General features: G+C 36.4%; 1 protein-coding gene across 3 annotated transcripts in view; it reads right to left on the bottom strand.

Moving 5' to 3' along the window:
- Positions 1-13,343, bottom strand: part of LOC145464983 (D(1) dopamine receptor-like) — a 39,754-nt gene that overhangs the window by 25,536 nt on the left and 875 nt on the right. For 2 of the 3 annotated variants that reach the window (XM_081448796.1, XM_081448795.1), the window contains exon 2: positions 6,780-6,856. The gene's annotated coding sequence lies outside the window, so the exon portion shown is untranslated. Of the gene's footprint in view, positions 1-6,779; positions 6,857-10,211; positions 10,837-13,343 lie in introns of those variants that run through there. The other variant, XM_081448797.1, reaches the window with a different exon arrangement.

The raw sequence follows: 13,343 nt of genomic DNA, 5'->3' as shown, positions 1-13,343 counted from the left end.
TTCTAATACAGTTTCGTTCATATGAGTTTAAAATAATCTATATTTTTGGTCACGTTCTTATAGTAAACAGTCGTTGCTATGGCCGTTGCCACGTGAAAAAACTTATACCGCTGTGCACTTTCCTTAAATTTCACACTCATCTGGAAGGAAATTCGGCAAGATCGTTTCAAAATGTTTTTGACAAGTCCTCAAGGGTCTTAAGTCTTGTATTTCCAAGAAATTGAATTTTTCATGAACATCGCCATATTTTAGGGTACCATACCCCCTTAAGTTATCTACCATGAAAATTATTGTCAAGTGAAACTAAGTAAAAAGAAATGTATCGAAAATTAGCTCAAATTGCGGCTTCGTTGTGGTGCTTTCCAAGCAAGCAGCAAAAGTACAAAGAAATAAATAGTTAAGCTAAAAATTCTGAGACGAGTTTATGGTAAACAGACATGGCCAGTCATGTAATTCGCAGCCTAATGTAGTGGCCAGACCGCTTAAGCCTATTTTACAGAAAATCTTTTCGTCTAACATGCTTAAGTACGCGTTTTTATTTCTCGAATAAGCCATTTGATACTGCTACTTAGATGTAGATAGCCTTGTAGCCTAGGAAAATTTTAATTTGGGGACACAAAATAAATAGAGGAGAAAAGAAACACTTTGAAAAAATATGCACAGTAAAACCTTTTTGAAATGTCTAATTCACTCACCTTAAACCATTTAATCCAGAATTTTTTATTGCCGGTATTAATTATCAGACAGGACAAAGTTTACACAGCTCAACATTCTCGTGCGTAACAGAAAGCCTTAGCAACCGGCTCTATTTAATAAGATTTACATATGTGTGTATACAACTCGATATGTTTTCTGCGCTGGTACAAGCAAAATATATATTACAACAGATCTTCAAATGTTGTCCTAAAATTACAACAAGCCATACCTCTTATGACTCTCTTATCCTATTTGGACAAAAATGTATGTGTGCGTTTATGCAGCAATTTCTTTTTGAACCGTATTCGAAACGTGAACTTGAAACAAAAGACTTGACAACCTGTGACGAGTTTGCCAAGCGGTATGTCCTGCTGCAATTAGTCAGGAAAAAAATGAGTTTACTCATATCATATTTTATTCCAAGTCAATATACCTTGAAAACGAAACCGGAAATTAGCTTACTTCATTCTTGTGCAAATCATAATTGACTCTGTAAACAAAGCAATCCGGCATTAATTTAGTCATATTCAGATTCAGGTCAAAAACGTGCCCCTGCTTAATTAAATTAAATGGTTGATTTTTCTGAGTGTGAAAAGCCACTTGCAAGATAAACCATGGCTTAATCAAAAACGAGACACGAACATAAAATTAACTTTTCCTCATGCAATGAAATTCCTTGTTTTCGATACAAATTCACCGCAATCTCCCTTTTGTTTTCTTTCAAAACAATTTGTAGCCTTTATGTTTGTTGTCAATCGGGCGACATTGGGTCTTGCGAACACTTCATTTTTAATCAATTTATCAGAAACCTTGAGCCAAGCTGACTTAACTCGGCTGAACATGTAGTAAGATATTTTATTTCGACTCATTACTTGGATTCGATTCATTATTCGTTTTTTTTTTTCTGCCTTAGTAAACTTTCGTTTTAATTTCCGCATCCAGACTAGCAAAAACCTCATGAAGCGATCAAAACGGCCTTGTCTTAAAAGACGATTAACTACCACCACGCTTTCATATCGTCACATACAAACCAGCGGCAATATTCTCTGTCACATCCTGAAAAAGGAAGGGCCTGCATCGACTGGTAGATCTCGAGGATACCTCGGAGTAAACTTATGTTGTACAAAATAAATATTGATCACCGCATGGTCACCGAGTCTCTCACGAATATTTGAGCAATGATTCACATTTGTTACGCATGAGTTTTATCGATCTGAACGAACGTAAAAATCATTTCCTCTCGAGATGCAATTTAGTGTTACATTGTAGAATGCATTTTATGTTAAAGACGTTTAAAACGCTAAATCCTTTATCCAATCAAAAGTTTTGTAAAACCGTAGTACATTTAAAAGATTGGGAGTTTATTTCATATAAATAAGATGCTTAACTGAGGAAAACATTAGCGCGAAAATGTCTTGTTTATAAAACACATAGCTCTCGTGCAGCCAAACATTTAGTTATTTTTTTTGTAATATTTAAAATAAGCATCACTAAGGGGAAGTGAAAAACACGATATGATACTCTTTGCATACAAGACCTACCTTACTGTGCCACTGCAGCGGGGTTACGGCGGAAAGATGCTCGTTTTATTTTCTCGACCTCAGCGATTTTCCCGCACGACAAACAAGAAAAAAACACGGTTAATGCTTTCTAAATCCGCCCCGATATTACTTCAAGGTCTAAAAGATAGGTTAATATAGAAGAGATAAATAATGCATGGTCCTTAAAAGCATCTTAAGGGTTCGCTAGTGGTAATTCATTATTAAGTGTTACTTATTGCTTGCGCACTTCCACAAAACACCACTTAAAGCATTCGATACAATGCATGACAGCCAATTGCTAACTTCTCTCAAGATTGAAGCTTTCGTTTCTTAAAAAATCTATCATTTAGTTTGAATTCCCTTTGCTAGTTCAAAGTGCCTGCAGCGGTTGTCATGTGACATCAGCCTGAAAATATAGACTTACATCAAACTATCTTCCCTCCCTCAGTTATTGCTTATTTAATTTATTCTGCTCACACCTGCTGTTTGTCAATGTTTTTGATATCACACGGAGAAAGTCAGCATTGATCACGCCTGTAATGTTAGCTGAAAGTCGACGGCATTCAACGAAAGCAAGCCTTGGGCTAGCGAAGAAAAGAACATGTGCTTTATATCGTAGCAATATTCCCCAACCGACATAATTTAATTTATAATCTAATCAAAATATCTAGGCCTTGAGGCTGTTAGGAATAAATGAAAGCTCGAAGTTTATTTGACACCAAAATCAAACATATTAAGCTTGCGTGTGAGAAATAAAGTGGTGGTTTTAAGTTTTCACCTAATTGACTAATAGGAGCTCTGGGCTCTGGGCTAGATTTCAGTTTCAATCAACGTTAGAGTGAAAGTAAAATACAATGTCTCTTTGAAATCTTCTTCACAACACTGAGTACCATTTCTACTACACAACGATCAGATTTTTCTGGAAAGCTTTGTGAACAGAGAAAAACACTTGCTCGAAATTTCAATAAATGAAACATTATCAATCTGTTCGGTATGTCTTTAAGGCCTCTCAGTGAATAGATCTTTACCTGATAACAACGCACATGCATGTCATGAGAGAGCACCTTTAGGGAACTTGCCCAATGATGAAATCAAATTTGTTTGCAATTATTAAAAATGGGTATAACAAAGTTTTCATATAACGCGCACTCTGATTGGCAGAAACAGCGTGCTTTTCAGAGAAGAAAGCGCAGGTTGATGACAGTAAGCTGGCTTTCAAATTTATGCTACGGAATTTTGACACATTTGACCCAAATTGAACATGCCCTGTGACTCAGACAAACGCAATGGAAACGAGCTATTTGCAATTGCCCGCGGTAGATATGGTTGCACGGAAACCATTGGTAACAACAGTAGCGTTAAAACTGTACTAAAATAACAAGTTTTGCTAAATTCCGACCAAACAAGTAGCGAAATAAACAAATTCACAACATAACGAATGCTTCAATAAAAGACATTATATTTGTTACGAAGGCAGAAATTAGACTTAATAAGAAGTAAAACAAGGACAGAAAACGCCAATCAGTGAGCTGTCTCTGTTTATGGTGTGAAACTTTACTTTTGTAATATTTGTTACGAAGGCAGAAATTATACTTAAGAAGTAAAACAACGACAGAAAACACTAATTGAGCTGTCTCTGTTTATGATGAGAAGCTTTACTTTTGTGATATTTGTTACGAAGGCAGAAATTAGACTTAATTGCTCTTTGTACCACTTGTGACGTCATCAATTTAAATGTCACCAGATAAGCAGATGGTAGTACTAGGCTAGGCCTTTTCCTACAATGGTCAGGTTTAGATATTGACGACATTCCGACGTCGCAAATCGAAAAACAATGTTATCAGTTTTGGTGCAAAAACGGTGGTAAAATGGTCCACTACGCCTATTATATTATTGATCAAGGTCCATTTCTAGGCTTCGTCCATAATTAACATTCAACTTTTCACGGCAGCCAGAAAGAACATACAACGCAAAAGGTAGCCAGAGTAAAAGGGCCGAGAAAAAAAGAAAGGAAAGGGGCAACAAACAAAATTGAGAACGGTTAATGGCAAAATAAAAAAAAGTCCAAATTTTGGCTTATGCGCGTGCCCAGAATTAAATTATTGCTCAATATTGTACGTAATCCTCGAAAAATCTCTCCTTTTGGTAAAAAAAAGCTTTTTTAGCAAAACGTAGGCTTATTAGCGTCACGCCAGCCAAAAAAACCTGACTAAACGGTTAAAAACGGTATTTTTTGGCGAAAGTTTGGTATTCAAAGGGTTAAGAAGTAAAACAACGACAGAAAACACTAATTGCGCTGTCTCTGTTTATGATGAGAAGCTTTACTCTTGTAAACATGTCCAAACAACACTTACATGCAGTGTAGTAACGCTCGTTTGCTTACTAGCGATCTCCAGTAATCTCAGCAAGCGGCTGCAAGCCGTAAATAACTGTAGCTCCTTTCAAATACAACTCAGCATTTCGCATTTTCATCCGCATGCTTTGAGCTCCTTGTTTCGTAATTTCTTGACGCTAGTTCTGGCAATCTTGCTGCAAGCCGTAAATAACTGCAGCTCCTTTCAAATACAACTCAGCATTTCGCAATTTCATCCGCAAGCTTTGAGCTCCTTGTTTCGTAATTTCCTTTGGAAATTGCACGTTTTCATGAGCCACGATGCGGCCAGATTCCTCTAGACTAGAAACCTTTAGATCCTTATTTAAAATTAAACTAAAAAGCTAACTTTGAAGCATTGTTCTTCTCTCGAAAGCCACTCGAAACTGAAAGCTTAGCTGAGGTCCAGTTTGTGATTGACAGCTGTCGTCTCGTTAGCCAATCAAATTATTTGAACAACTCTAATAAGGATTGTGATTGGCTTATTTTAGCGTGCTTTATCAGAGAACAGAGCACGGCTGACGCCACTTTTACTCGTTCGGAAAATAAAGCTTGATTTGAAACTTCAGGCGAATGCGTGGGGAAATTAATAGTTCTTTATCATAAAACAAACAAAGAAGCCTCGACTGTGCTCTGTTCTGTTATAAAGCACTTAGGAAGTGGTAGAGCACTCAAGAAGTGGGGAAAAACACTCGACTGCGTCTCGTGTTTCCCCCTACACTTCATTCGTGCTCTACCGCTTCCTGCGTGCTTTACAACAGAACAGAGCACAGTCGAGGCTTCTTTATATGTTAATTATCATATGATTCGAAATCAGTATTATAGAAAAATACAACGGATCCCAGAAGAAGGAAATTCAGAGAAAAGTATAAAGTTTATTTAATTTTTAGTTATTTTAAGAAGACATCACTTTATGATTATCATACCCCGCTAATTTTACATATAGAGTCTTGTACATTTGGTCGCATAGCTTAGTGCGTTTGCTGATTAACGCATTTTTACACAGTCTCAAGAATACGATGCGTTGACGGATGACTTACTATATTTCTCAATTTCTTAATGCCAATCAATATGAAGTCCGTGATTCCTGGGAACTAAGCTTTCTCTGGTCGCCAAAACGTGACGTCATATGCTAACTGGAGGGAAACAACTCCCTTAGTCATAGGAAGAAGAAAGAAATCAAAATGCTTCTAGCCCGTTCAACCAAGTAAACCGCGATGTTTCATTACTCAATATCATGGGTGACAAATAACTCCTTTATTTTGGCGGGCATGTTTAATTTCACATGTTGCCATGGCAACGTTTGGCGCGACTTTTCTCGATACAATAAACAAGTCAAAAGCCCACGATTGTAAGCGTAATTTGCCACCCACGATATTACGTTTTGTGAAAATTCCGAAAATCATTTCATTACCCATACTTGTATTTAAAACCGAAACATTACTCACGCAATATTTTGCAGGAGTAAGATCAAAACAAGACAGTTATGAGAAAATGGCGCTAAAATTAATACTAATTACTTCGCTAATACGTGAAGTTCCTATGGGGAAGAATGCAAGTGAAAATATGAAAGATCATGTATTTGAACTGCGGAGAAAGAAGTGAAGAAATGAAAGATTGATTTCGAGCTGCTGTGTTCTTAATTGCGATGATCATTCCTGTCTTAACATCAACATCCGAACAGTCATGATCAATAGAACAACATTACTTCATGGGAGCAGAATGCGTTTCCAAAGTCTCGTTAAAAACTGATAAGTACCCGGAAAGTGAATAATCCACCTGGACAAATCTGAGCAGTCACTGTGATATTTTTTCTCTTTTGTGCGTCTTGGTATGGTTCTCAGGACAAGTAATCCGGGTACTGCCTCAAGACGAACTATCTGTTTCGCTGATTCGCAATGCCCTTGCCAAGGAGTTAAAGGTTTAGAGCATCCGATAGCAATTCGACAGTAAAATGTCTGGTTCATCTGGAGGGATTATACCTCCTTTGCCGGGGAGTGCATCACCATTCTCCTCTCATTCTACTTTGCATGCCAGGAAAGAAAGAGAAAGAAGGGGAAGAGCTCTTTTCCCCTTTTCTCTCTCCTACTTTCTATGAAAACGTGAATGTTTGCTTCACAAAAACCAACTTTTAACACAGTTGTTTACAAACGTTCTTGGTCTCTCCTTACCTGAAACCTTGGGCAGCAGTTTTCTTGGTGTCCTTTTGTGGTCCGTTTTGTTCGAGTTTCTCTCCTGAGTTCGTCTTCTTTAACCAAAGATGAAAAAGAGAAAAAAAGGTTATTTATAAGACTGAGTGAAGGGGCAGCTTCGGTTCCTGCTAATGTAAGGTAATATCGGTACCGAGAACTTTAACAACACGATGAAATTTGTTAATATAAACCAGTAAATAACGGGCGTCATTCAAGGAATAGACGTAAGCATTTTTTATCTCTGTGTCATTAACAATATTTTACAGATTCGTTGTTAATCCACAAAGAATATCTTGATGGTGTTTGCCCATTGCTACTGACAATATTCTGTCAATACAAGACAAAGGATAAAGATCTCTCCAACGAGGCAGTACAGAAACAAAAGGCCGGAACAGAGATAAAGAGGAGTTTATTTTGTTTCGACCAACCCGATGTTGGAATATGTATCCACTGACAGATAAAACTTGTGTTTCTACAAGAACCGTTATTTCGATTGAAGAAATTTGAAACTTAGTCGGTACAGCAAACACTATACTCCTAAAACTTGTCTTGATATTTTCGTTGAACATGCTAGACAATTCACATGAAATAAGGTAAAACTGTAATTTTCCCTCAATCATGAGATAATTTCGTAGTAGCAAGTAGTTACTAATTATAGATATGTAACTTTAGGCTCCCATCAGTGGAGATTTTTACCAATTTTACATTCAATAGCAAAATTTTCTTTTTCATTTTATTGATTTAGTAACAAATAGATAAAATATACTCGTTTTTAATTAGTTATCAATCGTTTTGTCATTTAGTATTTGAATATGAAAACACATAAACTTCAACACCTCCCTGTAAAACCAATAGACTCGATACACAGGTTAGTTGAAAACAAAATCAGCACACATTTAGTGCAGTGAATTTTGTTTTCATAGCGTTTTGCAGACTCTAAAAGACTTTTTCATATTCTCTGACTATACATGACGCGACGGCAGCCATGCATTTTGGTGTCCCAAAACAATCAAACGGCGACTTTGTTGGTATACCAAACCAACCCTATGGAAGTTGAAGTCTTTTCTTGTGTCAACTATTTCTTTTGTTCCAATAAATATGCATGTGTGCTGGCCACGTGAGTAAAAACGATTTTTATGCTAAGAAAATATATCGCCTTTGGCTGCAGCTTCACACTTCAGACTTCGCAAAACAACTGATACTCAATCATGGTCAAAAACATAGATACATGCAGGCGGCGTCGCCGCATTTTTTTTTAAATAGATGGTAGCTTTGGAACTTTTATAACGTCTGCCATGCTATGGAAAAGTTTCCATGTTATTTCAATTATGATCTGCAGATCTACAATAATACCTACTGAAAAAAGCTTTATGTCACCCCCAAAAACAAGATGAGTTAATGTCCGGTAGCTTTTAGCTACTTTGCGACCCACGAATTTTTGTTTTTGTTTTTGCTTTTTTCTTTTACTGAAACTTTTAATTTTCAAAATTCGATCGAGTGTAAAACTTCAGAAAGAGACATATAGAAGCCTAGAGCTAACCCTCTTAACTATCACTGTGATGTATTTTTTTGCATTAACCCTAACCCCTTTAACTATTTCGAGTGGCAAATCACGTGACGAGGGCAGAAAATCCCGAAACTTAAACCGCATCCATTTTAAAGACATTTTTTAAAAATAGCATAGGACTTCACTGTTCATTCCCAGTAAACAAGTCGTATGACGAAATTTATGACGTCAAAAATATGCGGAATAATAGACTTTTTCAGGCTTTTTGAGATTTGCTTTTAAGTTGTAACGATAATAATAATAATAATAATAATAATAATGAAGAATTTGTAGTGCGCAAATTCCATATGGATATGTTCAAATTATCTAAAACTAAAACTCACAATCCCTATATTTACAATTACAGCTAACTAATCTAAATCACAGAAGAGGTGGTTATCAAAGGCGAGAAAAAATAAATAAAATGAGATAAAATAAAACCTAAAAGCTAAAATTCTCAGAAAATTACAATATAATTTGGATTTTATGAACAAGTATGTCTTAAGTTTGCCTTTAAAGCCGGCGACAGTGTCCTCAGACCTAACGTCCAGCAGGGGAAGAGCATTCCAAATCTTTTGGCGCTGCATATATGTGAAGGAGCGGTCACCAAGAATTACCTTGTGATATAATGAGCGACTGTTTGCACGCCTCAAGAATTTAACGAAGTGGGCAATTATATATACAGTATATCACAAGAAACAATAAAAGAAAAGAAAAAAAATCTTAATCACCCCTCTACTCCTCCAATGGGGGTTTTCAGAGCCAGTGGAAACAAACAATCAAACAAATAATGTAAATGGCTGATAAATAACCAAAAGATTATCATCCTGGCATAACATGGTTAAAAATCCCAACTGGCAGGAGGCGTCTAGTTGGCTATTTACAAGGGTGGCTGAGGAATAGGCCACGTTCGATATATCAATATTGTAACATGGATCCGAGGCTTTCAGAACAAACTTCTACATCTGGTGGTGTTTTCTATGTACCCGTCTCTTTTAGGAATTGTGAGACGAAAGAAACTTAAACATTTTGCAATTTTGACCCGAACGCCTCGGATCCATGTTAGAATATCGATATATCGAACGCGGCCTATTGAACTAAGTGCTACCAAGAACATCACGAGCGGGACTTGAACCCGCCACCTCCGGATTTCAAGTCCGGCGCCCTAACCACTCGGCCAAGCTACCTCCAACAATTCTTAAACATAATGACTGAAAAGGAAATTCTAGTACCAAAACATGACAGGTGAAAAGAATGAAGACGAAAATGATTTTTTTGTAAAATTGGTAACGCTAAAACAGGAGTTCGGTTGCCGTTAGGTTTATCCTATTTTCTAGAATCAAAATCCAATTACATAAACTTTTAGTCGATTTGAACGATGAATTATCTATCGGAAAAGACAAATTCAGTGAAGACGCATGACATTAGTTGTCGGCATGAATGCAGCACAAGCTTATAATTAAGAAAATTTCGCCTGTACATGTTATGGTCTTTACCTGACCGAATAATTTGCAGAACAAAACGAAATATTCAATATCAATTTTGTCGATCAAAATGATAACTTTAATTAGCACGGAACATAATTTGTGGTGGTGTTAAATAACCAAACAGAAATTTTTATATATATTCCAATATAATCCTGGGTTATATAGACTGGAAATTTAAATGGGATCGTGAATTTTCAAATACGTTTTGAACCTGACAGACAATGTAACAAAAATTCGCATTAAAATATTCTTTGGCTTGAATCGGTATTATATTAGCCAAAATATATATGCACCCAATTCAAGAAGATTTTTTGAATCATTACTCGACAAGAGATCCAATTTCACAGAAAGGACGTTTACAACATTTCTGATACGCACCCAACTAAATGGCTTTCAACGTCAGGCCTTCCCGCAATATAGCTTTCGTATTTGCTCCTCTGTGAGAACACTGGTTTCTTTCTCTTTGAACATCTGTCTAGTTTCAACGACCGACCGTAATTGATAAGAAACTTTATAACCGATTGTTAATAAACACCTACAAACAATGAGATTCACAACTGCCGGTTTGTGGATAGCATTATTCCAATAATAGTTTATTTGCTGGGGTGTAAATCTTCCGATTTTTTAAATTAACAGATGTTTTGGAGTGTGTCGTTAAAAAGAAGATTTTTCTTTTTCTTTTTGATCTCCTAAAAATAATGGCCACAAAACATTGACTCGGGCAAAGCTTAAAAGCCACTGAAGGTGCTACAGAAGTTGGTATAATTTTGGTAACTATGAATTAACCAATCATTGCATTTTCAATTTTTCGTCTCCTCTTATCTAACCTAATTTTCTAACCTAACCAAAATAAATCACGAGTTTGTACAAAATCATTTCTCGTTTGGAAGTGGAAATGTGCTGAATCGTCCAAGAGAACACGAGTCCTGGTGCAGCACCCTTTCATATGGTAGGTAAAGTCTGCATACGGGGCAAGCAGCCCATCAGCCCGGAGCTTATCCCGGTTTCTCTAGCATGAAGCGTCTAGGAGTATTTCTACTCCCCCCCCCCCCCCCCCCACCTGGATGGGATGCTAGTCCATCGCCGGGTTACCCCCAGCATTAAGTTCGCCAGGGCCCATTTATACACCTCGGTGGAGAGAGGCACTGTGAGAGCAAGGTGCCTTGCCCAAGAACACAACGCAATGCCCCAGGCAGGGCTCGAACCCGGACCACTCGATCCGGAGACGAGCGTACTGACCATGACACCACCGCGCCTCGCAGATTAATTTTGAAGACAATGACCGTGCAACAAAAACTCATTTGTGTAACGAGACACGTTTTGAAACAGAGGTAAGAGCAAGCAACCCGGAAATGCCTTATTGTTCAGTGATATTTCCAAAGCTTTCTCTGAACATCGGAGGAACAAGAAAACGTATAGCCAATGCAGACTAATCAACAATTATTCCAGGATGATAGATAGCCACTGATGAGGCGCGTAGCACCAAGTTGGCAATATTCATATCATATCCAGCAAGCGCTAGTGAAATAATTGTTTCATTAAAAATGAGCACAAAATATAGACAACTAAAATAAACTAAAATAAAAATAAACACGCCCCAAAAAATTACGGGTACGCTTACCATATTTGCGGAGCATGGTATAAATTACCATATGCCATGGCGGCTAAGCTAATGAAAACTCTTGAATTACATTATCCAATGTGAATTCTACTAATAATATAAAGAAGGGATTACAGATAAATGCTTCGCACTGTCCTTTAATTTGAGGCTTTGTGAAATCAGAACCTTGCTTTCCTAGGATGTATAAAGCGCGATAACGTTTTTTAAATACTGCATCTTTAACATCTTTGGAAAGACCTTTTGGTAAATTGTTGGAAAATTTTTATGAAGACGAGAAGATCATTATTTCGGCATCGGTATCGATTTGAAATAAATGGGATCGGAAAAAAAAACAAAAAAAACAATTGAAATGTATAGTAGGCAATATAATGGATTGTAACGTTAATTAAAATGCCTACAAAAAAGCAATAAAAAAATTTTAAAATGTATATAAAATTTTAATTTTATTTCAACGCTACTTTTAATTTAATTTTTTTATAATTTTATATTTTAATTTTTTTTATTTTTTTTTATTTTTATGTTATTTGAACCTCCCACATGCAGCAGTTAAGACTATACGTGCCTAGTTTCCTGTCCGAATCTGATGAGAATTTACATTTCAAATCATTTCGTTGACGCATATCTGTATGCATAACATCACCTGTCTGTTTGAAATGACACTGTACTGATATGAACAGAACACTTTAGCAATTAAAGGATTATCGCTAATAACCGCAACTGACACAGGGATTATGGACCGAAAAATAAGGTCCACCGCCCCGCCCACAATTAAAACCTCCATGATTCAAAACACGAACTCGGGGCCTTATTTATGTTTCTTTTTCTTTTTCCTACGTCTCTTTTGAAAGACGAGGCAGTAAAACGAAAAAAAAAAAGGTACGTTTTCTCAGAACCAGGAGAGGTCTTAAATTGTTTATGTTTGTCACCGCCAAGGATGGCAATGTTGGTCCAATGCCAGCCCAATGGTGCTCCAATATTGAACAAACTGGTCTATTATGTTTTTGTCATTAAAACACATACAAAAAAGTCAATAAAATACATTGTTGTCAAATAAATTACTTGTTTTGCTGTGTTCTCAACACGTTATGCATTTGTGGGCTGTTTCCAAGAAACCGGTTTTTAGTCTTATGACTGGATAAAAAGGTTGTGCACAAGAAAACGTGATGTATGCCTGGAGAGCTTAGCATGTCAAAAAACTCTTTTCTCTTTCGTGGAATAAACCTAAGTGCAAAGTAATATACTGAAAATAATCAATATGATGAAGACGAAAAGGATGTTTTTTTAAAATGGGCTGTCGGACTTTCCCCAAATGTCTTAATTAAAATTAACAGCTTTGTCATCAGTAAGGTTCACACGATTTATGACATTAAAGTTCAGACAATATGTCAAAACCAACCGTACCAAACAACAAATAATGAAACTAATTTTAGTCATCGATATAATATTGCAGCAATTGCAGCAATAAAATGAAGCTATTTTAAGTTGTTGTAGAGCGGAAATTTAAATATCTTCCTCTGTTTTAATGAAAACGCAAGTACTCATTAACAGAATCGACGATTGGCGGAGCTTTCTGTTGAAGGTTAATTAAAGGGGGAAATAAATTTAACTTGACAGGATCGGTTTTGTTCTAACCTTTTACAACAGACATGATATTGCACAAGTTTAATGAAAAGAAAATCTTTAGGCGATATTGCCATTTGAACTGAAATATTTCCGGATTTATCAGAGAGGAAAAACGAAAGAATAGATTTCTAATTTTCATTCCAAATTCGAATAACTCTAATTAATTAGCTGGCAACTAGTAAACTCTTATTTTATTTTTCTTATAATTAATTTTAGGTAAGGTACGTGACGAATAACAGCAACGTTGTTCTGAATCTTTTGTTATT

Source organism: Orbicella franksi, chromosome 13, assembly GCF_964199315.1.
Source record: "Orbicella franksi chromosome 13, jaOrbFran1.1, whole genome shotgun sequence".
Taxonomy (NCBI): domain Eukaryota; kingdom Metazoa; phylum Cnidaria; class Anthozoa; order Scleractinia; family Merulinidae; genus Orbicella; species Orbicella franksi.
This window is presented reverse-complemented; position numbering and strand designations above follow the sequence as displayed.